Source organism: Xenopus laevis, chromosome 7L (genome assembly GCF_017654675.1).
Source record: "Xenopus laevis strain J_2021 chromosome 7L, Xenopus_laevis_v10.1, whole genome shotgun sequence".
Taxonomy (NCBI): domain Eukaryota; kingdom Metazoa; phylum Chordata; class Amphibia; order Anura; family Pipidae; genus Xenopus; species Xenopus laevis.
The window spans coordinates 114,024,153-114,037,773 of record NC_054383.1 but is presented as its reverse complement, the minus strand read 5'-3'; the positions used below and the strand labels follow the sequence as shown (position 1 = coordinate 114,037,773).

At 41.7% G+C, this 13,621-nt stretch overlaps 1 protein-coding gene across 3 annotated transcripts in view; it reads left to right on the top strand.

Annotated features, from left to right (window-relative positions):
- The first annotated feature begins 1,655 nt into the window (after positions 1-1,655).
- LOC108696713 (carcinoembryonic antigen-related cell adhesion molecule 19) overlaps positions 1,656-13,621 on the top strand; it is a 46,105-nt gene continuing 34,139 nt past the window's right edge. For all 3 annotated transcript variants that reach the window (XM_018226316.2, XM_018226315.2, XM_041569574.1), the window contains exon 1: positions 1,656-1,736. The gene's annotated coding sequence lies outside the window, so the exon portion shown is untranslated. The remainder of the gene's footprint in view (positions 1,737-13,621) is intronic.

The following is a 13,621-nucleotide window of genomic DNA, read 5'->3' as shown; positions in this document are numbered from 1 at the left end:
TGCCCCATAGAGTGAGAGCACTAAAAAGATGTTGCTGTGGGGCCCAGTAACTTCTACTTACACCACAGACTCCCATACTGCCCAGAAATTGCCATTTCTTTCTGACTGGCTGTGTTCCATGTACAACAGGGTAGCAGTGAGTCCTTACCTATAAAACCTACCTGGAGGAGCTTTTGTGATTGTGTTCTGTGCAATAAAATAGGATTAATGGACTTTTATCAAACATAGCTAGCAGCACTGCACTCTCTGCACTAGAAGAGTCGAATTTCCGGTTTGAAAACTGGAAATTCGGCTCTTAAAGTACCAGGAGTGGCATTTTTGTTTATTTTAATTTTGCTTTATTTTGCCACTGGCTCCTGTGAAGACATTACCGGCTCAGTTCGTAATTGTGCAGTCAAGACTCATTTAGTGCAACAGTTGGCAATAATGCAGCAGTGCAATAACCCATAGCAACCAATCAGGGCTTTATTTTCCTTATCCTAGCTGCACACGACTGATGGAAGCTTATTGTTGGACTCCTGCTGCAAATGTGCCCAGTGTTTGTAAATTAGATCAGTGTGTCTTTTGTTCCTACAAACTTCCTTTAAAACTACCATTACCGTCCTATTGTGTTATAATCCAGAAAGAATTTTGCCTAAAAGAGCAATGGTGAGATCTGGTGCCTGGAAGTGGCTTTCTGAAGTGGAAGGGGGTTAAATAGATCTTTCCATAGTAGGAACAACACATGGGACATTGTGGCAGGGACTAATGTGAATGGTGTATTATCTGTGGAATATATCAGCGCTATTATATACAGTAAAAAAGGCATTGATATTCTTTATATACAGTAAATAAGGCATAGATAATCTAATTCTTAGTAGCGTATATTGTTCCTTAGGGTGGTGGCACACAGGGTGATTAGTCGCCTATGATAAATAATTACTACTGCAGGCAACTAGACTCCTGGAAGTGCCTTCCCATTGTCAAGAATGTTAATCGCCAGCGGGATGGCATACATGTTGCTTCCTTGTGAGGCAACTTAGGGCGACTTCGGAAAACCGAAGCAACGCTTATGCCTTCCCGCCAGGGATTCACATTCTTGCCGATGGGAAGGCACTTCAGGGAGATTACCGCCTGCAGTAGCGAATATTTAACACAAGCGACTAAATCTCCCCACCGTCCTTAAACTGTGCCAGGATTGGCGTTGCCCTGTACTGAGCACACTTTTGTAGGATGCTGTTCATTTTATGCTGATTTCATTTTTCTTTCTTTCCCGATAAGAAACAGCAATAATCTACTGGGAGCAATTATCCCGGGAGTGGAACGTCAGCATGAATTATTTTATAAACATTCCCTTTGATTTGATAAAAAAAAAAGCCAAGAAATCCATCCTGCAGCCCTCAGGCCTTTGTTGAATGAGAACTCCCAGCATGCCCCTCTGCCCGATAGGACATTTAAACGGGTGATGCCAGCCGTATGGCTTTTTGTTTTCATTTGATCAATAAAAAAGATATAATCCTGCTGCTGCTGTATGTCCCAGACAAAAAGCAATTTATTTATGCTCCTCTCCCAGAGCTCGCTGAATGCAGCCTGTTGTTTCTGTATCAGTGGAATTCATTGTGTCTCCCCCCTGGCTATAACTGGCTTTGCTGCATAATCCTACGCTCCACCCCTCTCTGTGCCCCCTCCCTGCCTGCTGTCTCTTTGCCTTTCTCTATGCACTGCTACAGCAGCTGGAGAAGGAGCCTGCTTGCACAGTGAGTACCCTCCTATGTCCCTATGTTGTGTGTGCGACGCGGCACTGCTGTGTGTCACTATGCATGTGTGTATCATTGCATTGCACTGCTTTGTATCAGGAAGGCTGTCTATAACTGTAGAAACTGCAGATCTAGGCAGTCTGGGGGTGGGTTGGCAGTCTAGGGGGGCCCAGTCTTACTGCATAAATATTATTATTATACTCTGCTTATAACAATACGTTTGTTTCCACCCTCATTAAATTTAAATCCCTTTAAAGGGGGTGGAAGACAACCATCATTTTTCCAAAATTAAACATTTTTCATATATGTTGAGATTATGCAGGAGTTGGGGCCCTTGTAACTCTGCTTTTCCCCCAATGCAGCTTCAGGGTCTGCAGTCTCAGTTTTTACATCCGTGTTGTACCCCCAAAGTGAGTGCATTAGGCAATACTATCATATAGAGGATTTCTGCTTCTTATTTCCCATTATCTCTTGCCACATATTGTCTTAAATCCCTGGCCTGCAGGACCTTGTCACCCGTTGGACTTTTTTTTGTTTTATAAGCACCATAAGTACCGCATCACCTGCAGGCAGAGTCACAAGGTACCAGTGGCTATTGTTGCTTTGACCTCCAGTGTTCGACCTCCGTCAGTTTCATCATCTCGCTCACATGCTTCCTTGTGTGACCAGTAATGGCCAACTTTTCCCATATACTGGTGAAATGTATACAGGTATGGGATCCGTTATCCAGAAACCCATTATCCAGAAAGCTCCAAATTATGAAATGTCTGTTTCCTATAGACTTGATTTTATCCAAATAATTGAAATGTTAAAAAATGATTTCCTTTTCTCTATAATAAGAAAAGAGTAACTTGTAGTTGATCGGAACTCATTTAATTAATCCTTAACGAAGCAAATCAGCCTATTGGGTTTATTTAATGTTTCTAGTAGACTATGAAAATCCAAATTACGGAAAGACCCCTTATTCGAAAAACGACAGAACCCGAGCATTCTGGATAACAGATCCCATACCTGTACTATGTACAATGTGTCTGCAGACTGGTAATGGCTTATAAAGACAACTGGACAATCTAGGGGTTTTTTAAATTGCAGGGAAAGCTCTACAACAACTAATTCTGCCCAGATATGATGCAGTTAGAGTAACGTCCTTTTATTAGTTGGGTGTCTGTCACTTTAGATGCCAGAGAGTTGCCGCAGGGTTGATTCACATTGACATTAATGGAAGGCAATTCAGGTCACCCAGCTCCCAGTGCATGCTTTATTGCAATTCATTATGGATTTCGGGAGTGATCTGTGGAACATCCCTTAAGAAGAAACCCACACAATCTGATGGTCACTTCTTAAAGGGACAATTGAAATGCACTAGTGTTGGTTTGGAACCATGTCCCCCCTGTCTGCTCCTCAGATAACATGCGCCAGTGTATTTGTGCGTCCGTTACTTTGTTCCACAATTATGTCTGACAGACGGAGATCCTTCGGGATCTGTAAAGCCTGATGTGTAATGTTGTTAAGCAATCAAGGCTGAGACTGGAGACAGTTCTGTGCATTGGTTTAAAGCTCATTGTGATGTTGCAGTTGTTGAGATTAAAGGCAATATAAGACTGATCTTGCCCTTAATTCAGCCTTCTGCAAATGTCTTCCTTTTCTGAACTGCGGCATCCGCTATCTGGTTATTTAAGTGCAGACGGCGAGGGGAAGAAGTGTCTATCCATAAGGCTCCTGTACATGGCAGCGCTGTGTCACGTGGCTGATATGAAAGAACCATGTTTGTTCAGTTTTATATTCCCTTTATCCTCAGAAGACCACATTCTATTGTATTGCTTCAATGTCTTACACTGTCTGAAAACAAAACATGCAGCTATTAACTGCAACAAAGGGTTTCTGTCTGTCTTGGCAAAAATATTATATATATATATGTACAGTATTTATATATTGAACATGCTGTTTTTTTTAGATTTTAATTCAAAACACAGTCTTAGACTTTGACAATGGAACAGGGACTAAATGGCACGGATAACAATGGGGCAGAAGGATGATGCAGCTCCAGATTGAGTAAAAAAGAAATAATATCAGACTGAGGAAAGTCTGATATGATACAGATGGTTTGTCTCTGCACATTGTGTCCGTGTGAGTGCACTGTATGTCCGTGCCCGGGGGTTGGGCAAATGTATTTGCATTTTGCTTGATTAACGAATGCTGGGCTGAAGATCTGTTAGAAAAGTATCACACCCCAGCACACATGCAATGTAAACGGATGTAGCCCAAAAGGGAAACGTTGCCTAAAGAACAAACAAAAATATATAATTGAAAGCATCTTTCCAACTTACATAAATCAAAGTGTCAGTGGTTATAATTATTTCTAAATGTTAATGCTGTTGAAGCAATATTTGTCTGCCCTGTACTGCATTCTGCATTGCTTGTTCTGACTCATGAGAAATATATAGCAGTAGTCAGCTCTCCTTCAGCCAAGACTCAGTATCCCACTATGATTAGTTGGCTGCTGGTGCATAGTCAGAAGCACCAGGGCAGAGAATAGAAGGAGACTTTCAATAGCAATGTGCAGATGTGCAGGAGCCTCACTTTATATACAGTACAGACACCAGACTGACTGCACATGGACAGACTGCAGTTGAGAGGACAAGCAGCTTACAGTATAGTATAAAATGCAGTTCTACTTCTCTTTCGCTTTTTATTTGACTCTTGAAGAGTCAAATTTCTCCCCTCATTTATCTTCCCACGACCTACTGCTGCCACTGCGTCTTTTCCCTAATGATAATGCCACGTGATACGGTAAATCTCCTATGTGTCAGCTGTTTAGAATAAGCCTGCTCTTGCGCTTGTGGGGCAGATTTATCAAATAATCCTTAGCCAACCTCTTTCACTTTTTCTCACTGTTGCAACTGGTGTTCATATTTCATTATTTGTGGGTTTTACCCTAGCAACCATGCATTCAATTGAATAAGACACTGGAATAAGAATAGCAGAGGGCCTGGATAGAAAGATGAGTAAAAAAAAGTACTAATAACAACAAAAATACAATCCTTGGGAGGTTACTTTATTGCAAAGGCACCAGATATCAGGGAAACCAGCCCCTTATCATTATTATCTCTTCTCCTTTTATAAACCTTGGAGTCGATTGCCACCATAGAGTTAACTTTTAGTATGACGTAGAGAGTGATATTCTGCAATTGGTTTTAATTTTTCTATTATTTGTGGTTTTTAAGTTATTTAGCTTTTTATTCAGCAGCTCTCCAGTTTGCAATTTCAGCAATCGAGTTGCTAGGGTTCAAGATACCCTAGCAACCATGCATTGACTGGAATATGAATAGGAGAGGGCCTGAATAGAGTACAAAAAAATAGCAATAACAATAAATATGTTGCCTTACAGCATTTTTTTTATTCCGTCAGTGACCCCCATTTGAAAGCTGAAAAGAGTCAGAAGAAGAAAGCGAATAATTAAAAAACTATATAAAAAAATAGCCATTCTATAACATGTTAACTGAAAGGTGAGTGAATGATGTCAATTTGAGCAACAACTGCAGAGATTTGAGCGCAGCTGCAACTGTGGTTGTGGTTGTAATTGACCCCCTTTAGTGATCAGAACTATCAACCTGTCCTTGATTTTTGGACCCAAGTGGCTTTAATGAATGGTGTCAGTTGACAAAACATCTGTGTCCCCTGAGTTTTGTTAAATCTGTCCCTATAGTCAAATATCAGTGTCCTTTGTAATTGATATAGGCGTGAGAAATAGGCCTATATAGAATATAAAGGGATCATGTGTCCCCTATTATAAACCATAGCAGAATCGAATTCAACGAGGAGTCCCGTGACCATTAAAATAGGTCATTGGACTCAGAAGTGAATATCTCTTATGTGATAAATTTCGGCATTTATGGAAGATGCAGTGCAAGCTTTTAGTGTTGTTTAGAAATAACACCTAGTAGTGGCTTAAGATTCTTTCTAATAAACCACAATACCTGCATTTCACTTCAGATGTAACCATAACAACATATTGTGGGTGGTGGTGCACCTCTTGCAAATGACATCAGCTTCTGCTTTCACATCAGTCTCCCAAACTTGTCTATTTCCATCTCAAGCTCTTATAGACTAGGGGAATGGTGTAATGTTTTGTATAGGTCCCTCTTTGCTTATAATAAGGTTACAGCCTCAGCCATGGTTCCAAGATTCTCTAGATCAGCACCCCAAACCTCACCCTACTAACCTTCAGTGTGATCTTCCTTGAGTACCTAGGGGTGCAAATAGGCATGTTCCACATATTTTACTTTAACAGTCTTTGGGCTCCAGGCAGGCCCAAACTTGCCATCTGTGAGTTCTGGCAAATGCCAGAGGGGCTGCTGTAAGGTCCCATTGATAGTCACTATTTAGTGGGCTGGCAGAGGACTATTTGGGCCTATGTGTACTTGGAATGCCAGGGCCTTCCAGTCCAGACCTGGCTCCAGGAGAGGCAGGCCCACAGTTTAGAAATGGATCCCCAACCTTTTTTTACTGTGAGCCACATTCAAATGTGAAAAGTGTTGGGGAACAACACAAGCATAAAAAATGAATAGGGGTATTAAATAGAGTTGCCACCTTTCAGGCCTGTGTAATGGCGGGGCATACTGTAATGGGGGTGGGGCCATGATGTAATGGGGTGCGGCCAGGGCTATGACGTGGCCACCCGCAATTGGCCGATCACTGCATCAATCATAGGGGATCCTGCCCGGTTTTCCTAATTTGAAAGTAAGTGCTGTGATTGGCTATTTGATAGCTCCTATGTGGATAGGCAGCATATAGGGTGCTCTGTTTGGCAGTACATATGTTTTTTTTGTGGAAGCAAAGTATTTGTGGAAGCAAAGTGGTTACTCTTGAGCAGGAGTCCCAAACCTTTTTTAGAGCTACATTGAAATGTAAAAAGACTTGGGGAGCAACACAAGCATGAAAAAAGTCCCTGAGGTGCAAAATAAGGGCTGTGATTGGCTAGTGGTAGCCACTATGTGGACTGGCAGCCTATATGATGCTCTGTTTGGCAGTACACCTGGTTTTTTTTTTTCAAGCAAAATTGCCTCAAAGCCTATAATTCAAGAATAAACTCCTGCTTTGAGGCCTCTGGGAGCAACATCCAAGGGTTTGGAGAGTAACAACACCTAGGTGATATAGATGGTTGGGGCTCACTGGTTTAGAAGCTAGTGAACTAAGGGAATATCCCTGTACCTGTAGGAATTTTCTCCTCCCCCCCCCCACATAGCAATCCATCCCTACAGAATGACCCACAATAGGACCAGGGTTAAACAATAAATCCCCCATCATTACATTTTCTAGCAAGATTTTAGCATCACTAAGCTGCTTAAGCAGCCTGAGCGTTGCTGTAAAGGAATTATAATATATGCGTTCTATAGGCGCATGTACGCCTCTTAAAAATTTTTTTCCTAGTTTAATTATGGCCTGTAATTTTGGCTTCTGCTTCTCCTTGAATCATCATCTTTAAAAACATCTGAGCGCTGTGTTTTTCCAGTATTTAGATCCAAGTTAGAAAGATCATACAGTACTTTCAGTGACGGGTGGGTCTGTAGAACTGCCAAGAGACAATTTATTGTTGAGTAGAAATATTTGTTCCAATCCATGGCCTGGGTAGCTTTTATGCCTAGCAAAGGAATGACCCAGTTGTCCTTTATTGCTGAAATGCATCCTGCAGCTTCTTTATATACGGGGGATGTTAGAGGTGTAACTATGTGGCAGCAGGTTTCAGTGCATTTCTGTAGCCCGGAATAAAGAAACGCTGAATGGCGTGTAAGTTAAAACGAAAGTCGCTTATAATATAAGGTTCTATGGTAACTATCTGAATTTGCTTCTCGTAGTGTTCTGACTTTTGCTTTGCTGTTTCCCCTGGATTCTCAGCTCCCAAGATACTAAACCCGTAGACAACAAATAAATCTGTAGACAATGGCCTAGGCTAAAAAAACACTGCAAAATCTTACTAATTGGTGTTTGCTTAGCACTTAATAAACACATGATGGTAAAAATAAAAATAAACACCATGGTAACTGGTCTGTGCACAAGGCTCTCTAATTACCTGGAAGTAATCATAGGCCATGAGTAATGAGAAGGTTTGGTGAGGACACGGCTGCTGGTGGAGATATGGCCTTATACAGGGTAGATGTGTGTCTTTCTCACTTACACTCACTTAAAACTTAGTTACACCATCCAGTTCCCTTCTAATCCACTTGTGATCCTTTGCAAAGCTGTTTAGATAAAAAGGAGACCATGCTAAGCACTTCCCTTTATAATTCCCATTATAATATCTGTTATAAGTCCTTAAAGGTATACTGTCATGGGAAAACATGTATTTTTCAAAACATCAGTTAACAGTGCTGCTCCAGCAGAATTCTGCACTGAAATCCATTTTTCAAAAGAGCAAACAGATTTTTTTATATTCAATTTTGAAATCTAACATGGGGCTAGACATATTGTCAGTTTCTTTACTGCTGTACTGCAAGTTGGAGTGATATCACCCCCTCCCTCCCCCCAGCAGCCTAACAAAAGAACAATAGGAAGTTAACCAGATAGCAGCTCCTTAACAGAAGATAACAGTTCCCTGGTAGATCTAAAAACAACACTCAATTGTAAAAGCCAAGTCCCACTGAGACTGATTCAGTTTCATTAAGCAGGAGAAATAACAGCCTGCCAGAAAGTAGTTCAATCCTAAAGTGCAGGTACAAGTCACATGACTGGGGCAGCTGGGAAACTAGCCCCATGTCAGATTTCAAAATGAAATATAAAAAAATCTGTTTGCTCTTTTGATAACTGGATTTCAGTGCAGAATTCTGCTGGAGTAGCACTATTAACTGATGCTTTTTTTTAAAAAAAACATGTTTTCCTATGACAGTATTCCTTTAATGTCTTGCACAAATCAATTTCTCCCATATGTAATAAAAGGCACAGGAGCAGTAACCCACAGCAACCAATACGATGTTTGCTTTTATACAGGTGACCAGTAAATGCTTCCTGCCTATTGGTTGCTATGGGATACTGCTCCTGGCAAATTTAGGGCCTTTTATTACATAACCCCCAACTGTTTTCCCATAATATTTGCACAGCACTACCGAATGCTATTAAAGTATTTCAAGGTCTCAGGTCCTTTTCAGATGTTCCTTTGTCAGCAGAGATGTTGCCCATTTAAGTGAAGGAATTGTTCTCATTATACATTGATTCACAGCACAGCGTGAAGTTGCTTTATTTGGATATATTTGCACCAATCGATAGACTTGTATTCCGATAGGAATCTCATCTCTTGTTATTCTGACTGAGCAGGGGTGTCCACACATCAAATGTCTCACTGCTGATAGAATAAATGGCAAAATTATTTCAGTGGTACATTTATTCAAAACCAGCAGTGCATTGGAATGATCTTGTGTAGGAGAAAAAAGCTTTCATCTCCATTTAAAAGGATGGAAATGGTGGCAACCATACGCATTTCTAGCACTCTTCTAGTATTATGGTTATAATGTCTATTATCACAAAAATTAACATATAGGGGGCAGATATGTAAGTTGAACTGAAAATTCGAATATTTTTCAGTTAGGGAATTATTTAAACTCAATTAGAGTATTTTAAAAAATAAAATTTTGGAGATTTATCATACTCTGGCAGATTTGTTGGTCGAATTGAAAATTTGAAATCGAATTTATTTATCCAAATGATAAGAGTTTTTTAAATCAAATTAAATTTTCGAGATTTATCATACTCTGGCCCTTTAAGAATTCGGATTTGAATATTTGCCACCTAAAACCTACCTGCCAAATTACTGTATAAGTCAAAGGGAGAGGTCCAGTGACCGGAGAAAAAACTTGAATCGAGTTTGGTCGAATTCGAATCTAATTCGATTCGAGTTTTCGGGTCCAAATGAAACCCCATTGCACATGCTGTATATACACATATTATACTTACATAGACATACAGTATCTATACACTCACTAATTCGAATCAAATTCGATTTGAGTTTTCAGGTCGGTAAAATGTGACCCTATGATGATAAATGTGCCTCCCCATATAAGCCTCATCATACAATGCTAAAAAGCAAATTCATTGTGTATGAAATGAGCCCCGAAGTAGAACGGGAAACCTGTTATCCAGAATGTAACGTATTACAAGAAGGCCATCTCCCATATTCTCCATTTTTATCAAATAACTAAAATGTTTATAAATTATTCCCTTTTTCTCTGTAATAATTAAGCAGTACCTTGTTCTTTATCCTAACTAAGATATAGTTAATACTTATTGGAAGCAAAACAATCATATTGGGTTTAATTGATTTTTAAATCATTTTTTAGTAGACCTAAGGTATGGAGATCCAAACTATGGAAAGACCCTCTATCGAGCAAACCCCAGGTCCTGAGCATGGATAACAGGGCCCATACCTGTACATTACGGTTGTATATAGGCAAGGGCAATAAGCTTATTGGTAAACACTCACTTAAATAACATTTCCTGCCTTTCTGTAGAGATAAGGAAATTGAGGAAGTAACCAAAGTTATCTTCATTTATTTGCTCGTTGTCCTTATCTCTGCATCCCCCGTCCTTATCTCTACCTCTTGTAGAAATTTCGAGTCAGCTCAAATGCCCCAATTTCACAGATAAAGAGGTGCACGTACCATCAGTGGTCCATCCTCCACTCCAATATAGTAGAATTATTTCAGCACAGCACCTTGTGGTTAAAAAATGCCTTTATTCAAATTCTCATGGCAGACCCGTCCAGCAACGTTTCAGGCCTATATGAGGCCTTTTATCAAGCTTGATAAAAGGCCGCAAATAGGCCTGAAACGTTGCTGAATGGGTCTGCCATGAGAATTTGAAAAAAGGCATTTTTTAACCACAAGGTGCTGTGCTGAAATAATTCTACTTATCTCTACCTCCACAATTCTGCAGAAAAGAAGATGAAAGACATTAATTATTATTAAAACAAAGGCAGAGGACAGGGGGACGGACTGACAGGAGGCAGTGGGTGGATGCCCTGAGGGTGTGATAGAACTACATTCAAGTTTCAAAGGGATAGAGTTGCTTGGTCGCAACTTGTGCAGGATTTGAATTACATACGCCTCGTCATCCACATAGAGTGACTTCCTGCAGTGGTATGGCCAAAGCTGTATCTCAAACTGTGATATCCTGCCTTGTAAGTAGGTGAAATGCCTACATATCGATCTATGTGGTGTCTCAGGCACCAAATTGCAGCATAGTGCTGTGAATATAGCTTAAATCTGCCTATCTTGCGGTCCTAATTGTGCCTCAGGCACCGACCGACAACCAGATGCTACAACTAGTAGGAATGGGCGAATTGTTTTGCCGCGGAAATGACGCCCATAGACTTGTATGGTGTCGTGCGTAAAAAAACAAATTTTTTTTGATGCCCATAGACTTTAATGGTCATCGGCGACATTTCGGCGGCGGTGAATTTTTGGTGAAATTAAATGGGTCAGATTCGCCCATCCCTAACAACTAGCACTGCTTATCTGCCAATCACAATTGTAGGCAATGTTCGGCAGCGGATTATTACAGTACCGGAAAACCATTCTCACATTAGGGTCTGCGAACGTAACCACCCCTTCACCCTCCGAGAGTCCCCTCCCGATTTTTGGGGTTGTTGCTGCCCTTTATTTAAGCTCAGGCATCAACTAGCGGCAAATTGCTGAAAGCTAGCACTGACTATCTGCCGAACACAAATGTGCCACAGGCATCGGACGGCAGCGAGTTCATTGTGGCACCGGAAACCTTCTGTTGTGCGATATTCTAATTTACAGATCCGCGGACCAAACCAACCCCTTCACCCACAAGGTATCCCGACCCGTGAAGTTAACACTGCCCCAAGTTATGTCAACTGTGCGGCACCCTGCCTCAACGAAATTAAAAATACCGCCTGCCACGCGTTTCGCCTGCCACTTGCAGGCTTTGTCAAAGATGAAAGACAATAAAGAAGCTTCATAAGGGCAGGGGCACACTGGCAGATTCGGGGAGATTTAGTCGCCTGGCAACCAATCGCCTCTTCTTCAGGGCGACAGCCTCCCCAAACTGCCTTCCTCCTGCTAAAATGAAAAATCACCTGCGGCAATGAACTTGTGGCGCTTCGCTTTCCAAAGTCGCTTGAAGTTTCCTCCTGAGGCACCTTCGGGCGACTTCGGAAAACTAAGCGCCGCAAACGATTTCACATTCAACCAGACGGAAGCTATTCGCGGATATTAGTCGCCCGAAAGAAGAGGCGATTAGTCGCCGGCCGACTGAATCTCCCCGAATCTCCAGGTGTGCCCTTTCCCTAAGAAGTCCCGGATTTGTGGGCAGGCCACAAAGGGCCAGGCCTAGAGTGGCAAACATTGAGGGGGGGTGGTATGACGCCCACTGGCTGCATCTCCACAGGGACAGGGTGGGAGATTTTGACAGCTGTTAAAATCTCCTGACTGCCCAGTTCCCAAAGGAAGCCAGAGGCACCAGAGCCGGCAGAGGAGGTGAGATCAAGGGTTGGTGCGAGCAGGGGGTCTAGGGATGCAGCAATTTTAAATCCGCCGCTATTTATAGGACTTGAGTTTAGAAAGGTAAAATCTATTTTGAATGCCCGTTATTTAAATCGATACTGACACACTCCTATAAAAATTAAAGGAACGTGTCCATATCAAGGAGGTGCTGCATGCCGAATATTTTCCCTCTAAAAGCCCCCCAGCCCTGCAAACCTTTGTCAAGCCGACCCTCCGACCAGGGCCGGATTTACATAGCGGACGCCCCTAGGCCCACTGCCATTTGTCGCCCCTGTCCCCTCCGACTGCAATTAAAGGATCTTCTGCTTGTTTCAGTGATCCTGGGCTGGGGGCGGCGTGATTCTTCCACAGGCTAATTACGAATGAAAACAGAACTTCAGCCTACAGAAAGATCGCTCCACCCCCAGCCCAGCGTCACTGAAACAACATAGAAGATCCGTTAGCAGAGTCAGAGGGTTGGCTTCACAAAGGTTTGCGGGGCGGCTTTCAGTGGCGTAACTAGATGTTACTGGGCCCCACAGCAAATTCATTTTATGGCCCCCAACATAACCACATGTTGCCCTTTTTTAACCAATATATATTGAAATTGCTCATTAATTAGGGCCTCATGGGGCCAATATACCTCCTGGGCCCCCCTGCAGCCGCAGGGTCTGCTTCCTCTGTAGTTACGCCCCTGGCGGCTTTGAAGGTGGCTTTTAGAGAAAAATATTCGGTGTTCAGCGCCTCCTTGATATGGACACGTACCTATGATTTTTATAGGAACGTGTCGGTATCGTTTGAAGCAAAACATTTCTATATCTACTTGTGTTGAAAAACAGACCAAAATCCACCAAATTCAACCCCTTCCAAATGAAACCCCATTGCACATGCTGTATATACACATATTACACTTACATAGACCTATATATGCACTCACTAATATCTATACTAACTGTAGATCTTAAGATCACTGTAGTCCTGGATATTATGTTTGTCCAAGGAATCATAAAGGCCCATTAACAGAATCAGCCATTATATTTCGCAACCTCATTGTCCTCACCCTGAAGGACCCTCTACGCTGCTTCAAATGAAAGTTCTGTTCCTCTAGTTTAAAGGGACGACCTCTGGCTCATTGATCTTTTCTATGGGAAAAAAAGATTCCCTGCTATTTGTCTATAATGCCCTCTAATGTACTTGTAAAGTGTAATCATGTCCCCTGGCAAGTCTTTATTCTCCAGAAAAAACAAAACCCTGACCTTGACAGTTTATACAACCAGTATGTGACAATTGCACAAATAAAGCAAATCAGGCAGCTGCCATCAAACACACAGTATATACACACACACCCAATGAAGCATTACACAACCTCAAGCAAAATATGTCATTTAC